General features: G+C 38.0%; 1 protein-coding gene across 1 annotated transcript in view; it reads right to left on the reverse strand.

Annotated features, from left to right (window-relative positions):
• Positions 1-4,309, reverse strand: part of PRRC2C (proline-rich coiled-coil 2C) — a 63,479-nt gene extending 59,170 nt beyond the window's left edge. The window contains 1 exon segment of the mRNA XM_009320620.1: positions 4,281-4,309. The gene's annotated coding sequence lies outside the window, so the exon portion shown is untranslated.
• Between the last annotated feature and the right edge of the window lie 5,359 nt (positions 4,310-9,668).

A 9,668-nucleotide genomic window follows, 5' to 3' on the forward strand; every position in this document is an offset into this window, starting at 1 on the left:
GGGGGGGGGGGGGGGGAAGAGGAAAAAAAGGAAAAAAGGAAAAAAAAAAGATAAAAAAGATGACAGGTCATTTCTCGCCCCACCAATTCACAAAAGCAGCGAAGCCCTAACAGATGCAGGCAGAGCAGAAGGCAGTTTGAGGATGGTTTAAGATAATGTTGAGTTTTTGTCATACTTTCCAAAGCCTTTACTTCTGGTAGAGATCAAACATGGAAAATCTTAATCGTAACTCTCTTTACTGCAGAAGACAGAATTCATACTTGGACAAATCTTAATTTTAACAACTGTTCTTTCTAGAACATCTGTAAAGAACAGGAGGCAGTGATCATGTTCCCCAATAATGCTTTTTTACGTCAAATTTACAAAAATTGGTCTGCTCATTACAGCTAAGCTCTATGTCTTTTATACTATTAAAATTCATACTGTTTGACAAGTTTTTCCAAATTTACACTACAAAGAAAAAGAAACAGAATATTTTAAATTGATTAAAATTGCACATTCCTCAGTAATCTGACTTGCAGAAAATAAATCAAGCACTGCAAACAGTGCTCTTTTAAATTAGGCCAGTCAAAATACTCATATTTAACTAAGTTTAGACCTGATACTGGTTGCCAAAGAAGACACACTTGCAAAATTAGACTTTAGACCAGCTACTCAAGCCAGGGATGACAAATCCTCCCTCTGAAGAGCCCGTGTGGCCCTCTACAAACATACCTGCCAGGTCACACATTAAACAAGCACCCAGTGCCATCTAACAACAGTTATAAAAAGATAATTGCATGGTTTTGAGCCATATGAAATGTATCCAGCTCCAAGACCTTTGCATTGGAATCATTCCCTCTGTAGCACCACCTACAAGGTATTTTAACATAGGACATGTTTAATTTGTGCATACAATAGGTTGGCAAGTACTAGACTCACCAAGTGATTCCCAATTTACCCTAACATTTACATCTTTTGTTATTATCAGTAAGGTAGCTGTTAGTCTGAACTCTATTAGTCAAATCCTTAAAAGCGAAGTGCTGCTGTCCGCTAGGTTTAGACTCACTGTCATATGAGTAAGAACATGAGACAGCTGTATACCTCTGAACAGCAGCAACATATGAAAGATGTCAGAACTACTTACCAAAATTAAATAACTACCATGATAGCAAACAGAAGGACAGGCAACAGTACAACCAATAACGGCAGCTGGCAGGGTTCACTGCACTATTAAAAAATTTAAGCAAGTCAGCGGTTCATTTTGAATGACTACAGTTACTACTATGCATAATTACAGAAGGCACAATGCTCCCAAAATTCTGGAGCAAAGATTACCTTTCAGCCGCACTGTAATGTTATCAAGTAAGTTAACTGACCTTCACTGTGGCCTTAAGATTTTAAGGTTAAAATTATTACTGCAATTTCTGTACCAGACTTTTTTTTCAGACTGCAACTGGTTAGCTTATTTAGATCCTGCAATTAATTCAGAAGCATATGAAATTAGCACAATAAGTAGCTACCACAAATTCTAGGTATCCTGGTCTCCGTTAAGGGATATTTACGGAGAACCTTCAACTCTCAGTGCCTCAAATGCCCATCTGTGAAGTGGGAAACATCATAAAAAACACTACATGAAAGTTTATTCATAACTGGGACACATTAGCACATTCTCTCTTAAAACAGAAAACAAGAAACAAATCCAGAAAGATTTTTCATACACTATTTTAAGCACACTAAAGAAAGTGGTTAAGGGGCAAAAAACATCATATACGAATTTGTCATTTGTATCCAGCCATAACTCCATTTAGAATAGCTTTGTTTCTGGCACACTGAAGAATGTGGTTCTGCTAAGTCTGGAACTAAATAATACAACTGAAAAAAATTAAGCTTTTTTGCCACATGCTCGACTGATGTTAGAGGCAGATGTTCCCAAATTCAGTGTTATTAATTTCAAAAGACCACTGCACTCAAAACCCCAGATAAATCAACACAGCATTAAAAGTTTCAGCGAGAAAAGAAAGGTTTCATTTCAACTGTAAGTCTGGCATATTTAGACTCTAGAACTTCACTGGAGAAGTTGCCTCCTAACTGTAAAACCTAAGCATAATCTGCAGCTAGATATTAAATTCTGAAAAACAACTGTGTGATCTTCAGAAAAGAGACTAATTGAGATCATTTACAGAAATATAAAGCCAATTTAAAACAGAGGAACATAGGATACTGGATTCAATGTACTTGGAACCCATAAAAAGCCTGCTTTATTTATAACCCATTATAAAGGAACCCTGTTATTTTAAATGAACGCTCAATAATATTGTGTAATTATTGAATACACGGGTTTGTGCAGAGAAGATTGCACACAAATAATATAGAATTACAATTAAACATACTGATTTAACTTCTCTGACATGGATGTTTATAAACAATACACACTAACTAACAATCTCTTATGATGACCTTATATTTACAGCTTTCTAGTGCCCAAAACATCATTCTGGGACTGAGGTTTTCAGGCCCAATTTTAGTTAAAAAAAAAAAAAAAAACCAAACCCCCCACAAATGTTTTGGCCATTTATCCCACTATTAAGAATTCTTAATAGCTTCAGAACTTACTTAATAGGACAGGAAAACAAGTTTCAAAAACCTCCAGTAACACTTAAGTAGCAAAAGTCTCCATCAAATAAAAGCATCTAATAAAAAAAGCCTCTAAGGTCAGGATTTCCCACCCTCCCCAAGAGCAATTTGCAGCAGGGTTCATTGTCAAGTAGGTTGTTGCTAAGCCAGCTGAAAATTGCAGTAAAGATTTTGGGAACTTTTGAGCTTCTCTTTCATGTACCTCAGACATGGCTCTATGACCTACAGAATAGAAGCTCTCCAGATCTTCAAAGAGTTCTGGGTAGATCTTGCTACAACTCATTCTTGAACAAGATCTATACTAAGTTTTATTTCCTTAGAAAGCCGGGCTACTACACACTTCCACCTCAATTCTTCTTCCCCATATCTAGATTTTGGGCTCACCAGTTTTCAGCAGAGCTTGAAAGAGGGTACACAACGCAAAGATTGCATTGATTCTATAAATTCTGTGAAGGTAGGTGGCCAAGTAGGAAAAGAAAACCCTTTTAATCACCATCTCTTCTGCACCCATCACCTCAGAAGAAAAACCGTAGCACGGGCCGATCCCTGAGGCACTAGACAATCTACAGAGGAGTATTGTTAATGGCCAAATGGAAAAATGAAAATGATTTTTGCTCCTTAGAACCAAGGCACTCTGTCATGAGACAAAGCTCTAGCAAAGCAGGCTTTGCTAGTCCTATCATTCTTCAAATTACTCCCCTTTAAAGCCTAAGAAAGTCTTTCCAAAACACAACCAAAACTAGATATGTCGGGTGGAAAACAGATCATGACAGAAGAAAACCATTTTAGGACATTATCCCACAGGTGCATCTTATTAAAATGCAGTCTGTGGATGCCAGAAATGAGCATCCACAAATATGTCTGCATCAGTTCTGAAAGACACCTAACAACAGTCTAAATAGAGCTACTAAGCTAGGCAATGAAAACCAACCAAAATTAGCCACCCACAAAAAGTCTACACAGAAACTAACTTTACCACAAAGCATATGTTAGTTTAAACTAGCCATCTATAGAGCAAGCAAATCTTTTGCTGCCTTAGAAAGACTGGAAGGCAGCTTGTTGAATTGTCTTCTGTGAGAAATACTAGTCACCTAGAATACGGCCTTCCAACAGGACAACCAGCAACAAACCACAACATCTCAGGGAACTTTTATCAGGAGTCTCTTAAGTCTAACATGGCACTAATAGCAGTGACTAACGCTTTTAAAATAAACTTTCAGGACACATCCTGCAGCAGAAATATATTAGCACAGACTAAAATAATCTGTCAGTTCTATTCTTTTTTTCCAGTGCATTCTTGAGAACAAAAGGAAAAATGAGTTACGAGCAGCTGGCTGGAGTAAAAACAACACAGATAAAAGGACAGCAACCATGCAAACCTCAAATTTGTCTCTATCTGCAGATTTGAATATGTATTTTAACTGTATGTGCATGAGTATTTCATTTAACATGCATGGAAATCATATACCTGTGGAACAACCCTGCCAAAAGAAGCTTGATCCATAGGATCAGTCATGATCAACATGTCTTTTTAAACGTGCCCATATAACAAGGGATCAAAAAGCCACAGACAGGATAAACTCACACTGGCAATAAAGCTGTCAAAAATGCACTAAATATTTTCACTAAAGCCTCCTCCTTTTAGCTAAGATAATTTCTGATACCTGTACTGTTTATGAAATCTTCTCCTCCTGAAGTGACCTCAGGAAACAGAGAGGTTATGGTCCCCTCCCCTCACAGGCAGAATGATGCCAGTACAGCTAGTTAAGAACTCCGGGGAAAGAAAGGACAGTTTTCATTTCATTGAGTTTGAGGATAATTTTTTTTGCATGTTTATATTCAGAGTATCAAATAAAGCTGTTCAATATTTTGACAAATACTATCTAAATATTATCTAAGGCAATACTGTTACCCAGGGATTCAATGCTATCAATGTTTATGTATGTCACTTTCTTCCATGTTTTACACCAGTGGCCCAATTTTGGTCTCCCACTTTCTACTGAATAAGAGAAGCTGTTCATCAACACAGCTCTTATACTTACTTTGCCTTTTACAAGGAAGGAAGGAGATATGTAAAGAGGCACTCAAACATAAATACAGCTATTCTTATGAACAAAATGCTGAAATTAGCAAGCACCTCTCTAAAAATTTTATTCAGTTCTTAACTACTGTACATGCAGAACATGTAATACCTCTGTCTACTTTAGCTTTATAATTACACTTCTAAGTACTCTTCTGGCTGTAGAGTCTTCCACATTTGTGGCATAAACCTAGTTTTATCACTAGAGGAGATTCAAATCTCCTCTAGTGCATTGATAGCACAAAAAGTGCTATCAATGAAACATTTAAAATAAATAGTATAAGACTGGCTACAGAAGTGATGTTACAAATTATCAAAGAACAAAAAGCCATGTTTTTGGGATGTACAAATATAGATAGCAGGTTTTAAAGGTTGATAGGTACTAAAAGACGACCAATGGCTACTAACTTTTTTTAAACACTGTCATCTTTGTAAAATGATGGCCACATACTGAAGTAAAGCAAATTCTCTTGAAACTAAGAGTAAGGCTCTCTCCAAAGCCCTGCACATAATTTTTTTGGCTGTGATAATATCCAATGCAGGTCTTTAAATCCTTATCACATCAAGCAGAATGAAGATAGTAAAGAAGTGGTTCAAATGAAAAAACAACTCTCTTTTCCAAGGAAAAAAGCTGGAAGGACAAAGCATTGGCACGACGTTTCTCACTGGAAGAAGCTGATGAACTGAAATTAATTTTCAGTTCATATTTTAGACTAAAGCCACAGTGCTTCCAATCTATTTAGGCATCTATCTCCTGCTACAGTCAATGGGAATTAAGTTCCTACGGGCTATGATTTGAGCTGAAGTTCCCACCCTGTGACTCAAATTAGCAGAGTGGCTAGTAACTTTTTATGGGTAGTTTCACTGTTACCATTCAGAAGCTCACCAAGAGCCAGCAACATACTTAACTTCCACTTTGTAGCTACTAAGATACAAATAGACTCATCCGGACTTCCCAGACAACAAACGAAATTTGTAAGTAGGCAGCACATCACCACAGACAAGGAGTCCTAAGAAAGGAACAGATGCTCCCAAGCAACAGGCAGTGAATGAGGCCTGGAGTGCAGACGCCTAGTAACCAGCAGCAAGATGAACAGGTGACTCAAAGGGAGTTCAGGACCAACAACCAACCCCTGCCCTTCTTCCCAGCAGGGAAAAACATTTCCTCAGACTGCTGCTCCTATGTCTTTACATTAAGGTTTTCACTCTTTCTAGTCAGTTTTCTAGTAAATTTACATCCTCTGCAAAGGAAGGACAATAGCTTTATATTTTAAAGATAAGTTTACAATTAAAATAGAAATCAAATTTTAAAAGTATCAAGTATCAAAGTCAACTATCAAACAAGATTGAATTAAGAAACTCCCTTCAATGTATTTTGTATCTTCAATCTAAATACAGATTATAAACTTAAAGCTCTAAAGCTCCCCCTCTTGCTTGTCACATTAAACACTATTTCCAGAATTTCAGAAGAAAAGAGTAGTAGAATGCAATTCTTTGAATTACCAGAAGTTAGACAACGAAAAAGGGTACAAGTATCACCAGAGAGTTTTAACAAAAAAAGCTCCTACTATTGCCTACAACTTCTTAGTCTTGAACATCATTAGACTTACCACCGCACCTCCGTGTTCCACCACTCATACAAAGCCACGCACACTCTCCCCTGGAACACCTAAGTACAGTTGAGTAAATTCAAGCATAACTATACAGCTTATACTAAATTAAATACACAAGGTCCCTAAAAAACATTCTGCTTAGAATATTTACATTACAATTCTGAACTGAAAATCCAAGATCTGCTATCTCCAGCAACAGGACCTTTAGGCACACAATACTCCTACAGAAATCCTCTCCCATACTTACTCTAGCATTCAAGTACCTTCAAGAAGTGAAATACACAACATCCAGACTCAGCCTTAAGTCTATAATCTTCTGTGTAGCCAAAAAAAAAGGATGACTGGCTTAAAAGCTCTAGACAGAAGTGATTTTAATTTGGCTTCTGAGTTTAGAAAATTTATTTTGGTTGTTTTTTCAAACTTCTTTGCAACATGAGAGACAGAGCTTTAGACTAATATACTGATGGAATTTGCATACAACCAAATAATAAAAAGAATGGATTTAAAGGTTGAAGTTGTACACCATAGCTGCATGTGTCACAGGCATCATAAAATTGTAAGAATCAGAAACCCAGGATGTGCCACTAGACCAAATGCACGTTGAGTTCAGCATTCACCTCTACTGGAATGGACCAGAATGATCTTGGCATAAATACACCAACCTCAACACTGATCCAGCACATCTTGCTTCTGTCCTTACATTCACGGTTTTGGAAGGTTGCATTTGTCCCAGATAGCTTCCCACTGATGACTGAAGTAAACACAGACTCGCGCTTAAAGAAATAGTTCTCTGTATGTCTGCTGGCAAACTCAAATAGTAATGACCAACAGGCTAGTGGAATGAGCTTTTCAATTCTTTTCAGAGCAATTCGCAGTTTAGGTTGAGGCACAACAATGCAGCAATGTAAAACGAATCTCGTTTCTCACTGATACGTGAATAAAAAGCTTCCAGAGCCTGAAAAGACTACAATCCATACTATGAGAAGAATACAGTTGCCAGACTAAAACTTCACCAGCGGGGTATAGTGACCACGTAATATATACTACAGCCTTCATTGGTATTGCAAGTGTCTAGCTCCTTTACTCATTTGTTCTACATAAACCAGACTAGTGGGAAAAACTTAATACCACCACCACAGCTCAAGTAAAAATGACAAAGATTAATAACTACTAATAACTGTACTGTATTGGAAGTATTCCTTCAAGTACCAGCCCATTTGCAAGTTATCAAAGTACATTTAAACAGCTTCTTTGCCAGAAAGGATTTTTCAAGACATACCAGTAAAGAGACTGACAGCGCGTGCCACACGTAAGTCAGAACTAGCACACCATAAAGCCAATGCACTAACACAACACAGTTATTCTTGCAGGGTTCTGATAATCCTCAAACATAAATTAGAATAATTTAGATGTTTTGCAAGATTACCGAACACATTTCAACTAAAAATGTATCCATTTCTGAAAATGTAAGATCCAAAACTTCTTTGCAGCTCACTTTTAAGGCAGGCTATTTTATTCCTTCTTAGCCTGACAATTTCTTTACAAGTCTCTATTTCTTTGTCACTGAGCATTAGAGCAAATTTTTTTGCAAGACAGGTTTTTGATTTTCCAGTTTCATGCAGTTAGTTAAGAAACTTTTTAAGATTGTAAATTTTTAATTGTGGCAGGAGTTTTGAAGTGCTGGAAGGAAGCCAGGACCAGAAAAAAAAAAGAACAATTTCTATACAATTAAAGAGAGCATCATGAGGTACGGTCTCATTACTTCTGGGAACAGAACAATGTAAGTGCTTTCACCCAATTAGCTTTCCAACTTGCAGATGCCAAACGAGATTTTTATTTTAAAGATTTGCAAAAGTGTTTATTAAAGAAGTTTCCATTATTTAGAAGAATGAGAAAACTTCAAAGCTCTCAAAACTGAATCGCTGCCTATTTGAGAAAAAGATAAGGGAATAAATTAAGGCAAATTCTTGCAGAAACAAGCCACGTACCAAATAGTAGGTTGTTAGGCAGTGCTTTTTTCTGAATACAGAAAACTAATGCGACCTGTCTTATCTATCAGAATTCTTTTTTAACTGGAAGAGTTACAACTATTCACTAGGTTTCTTACAAACTAATTTAGGTCAGTTTATCCTGACCACAGCCACTCTCTGCAAAGGCATCTGTTAATGTTTAAGATCACAAACAGTCCCTTAAAAAAATTACAAACACACTTAGCATGCTGTCACAGGTACCACTTTGTTTCTTGCTCAACTGCATCACACCATCCGGCAGAAGCCTGGAAAGGCAAAAATACTAGCACAGCCATTGTCCCCACGCACACAGAAAGCGACATGGGGAGTCTCCTCCTTAGTGGCATCCTGAGTAGCGGTTGCTCTGTCAGGCTGAGAACAGGGGAGCAAAAGGGAAGCCCACAGTGGGGCTGCAAAAGAAGCTACACAACTGATGACATACAGATGTCTGTTCATGTCCGTCCAAATGAGTGTGCTGAAAAATATTCAAATGGTCGGCACTTTTCTGCACTTGCTACATTTAGATTTAATTGCATGTAAAGAATAATCAGAACTGGTGATGATAGTGGGTTTGAGGATGCGTTTGCAAGAAAAGGAAACAGAATTGCTTGCACCCTACAGCAAAAAAGGTATGAGCAAGAAGTCTCCACATATTACTGGATTTTCTCTTATTTCTAAACATAGAGTACCAGTGAGCTGCGGTTCCCTTCCAGCTGCACTTCAGCAGATCTGATTCCAGATGCAGGCTGAACAGTGCTCAGGATCTGTTCCTCTGCAGGCGGCTGTCTGGGACAAGTTACCAGAAACAACAGCTGAGCTGAACAAGAGTTGACTCCTTAAGTCAGTCACAGTGTTTGGTGCAAAACACTTCCTTTTAGGGAGCTGATGAAAGATAATCAATAGGTACATGAAAATAGACCAGATTCCCGACAGATGAGCAGCAGAAGTTGCAGCCATTTAAAATTACCTCTCTCTCCAATGTTTCATTTTTCCCTTTCGTTTTAATACTCTTACTGAAAAAGCCCTTGCACTTTGTCCTGGTTTTGGCTGGGATAGAGTTAATTTTCTTCCTAGTAGCTGGAATAGTGCTTGTGTTTTGGATTTAGGGTGAGAATAGTGCTGATAACACATTGATGTTTTAGTTGTTGCTAAGCAGTGCTTACACTAGTCAAGGACTTTTCAGCTTCCCATGCTCTACCGACTGAGAAGGCTGGAGGTGCACAAGGAGCTGGGAGGGGGCACAGCCAGGACAGCTGACCCAAACTGGCCAAAGGGATATAAAGGCAGCCCCAGGGAGCACTAGCAACCAGGAGCGCTGCCAACAGGATGGGCAAACAGGGCGTGGCGTGT

Source organism: Pygoscelis adeliae, unplaced genomic scaffold (assembly GCF_000699105.1).
Source record: "Pygoscelis adeliae isolate BGI_AS28 unplaced genomic scaffold, ASM69910v1 Scaffold402, whole genome shotgun sequence".
Classification (NCBI taxonomy): Eukaryota; Metazoa; Chordata; class Aves; order Sphenisciformes; family Spheniscidae; genus Pygoscelis; species Pygoscelis adeliae.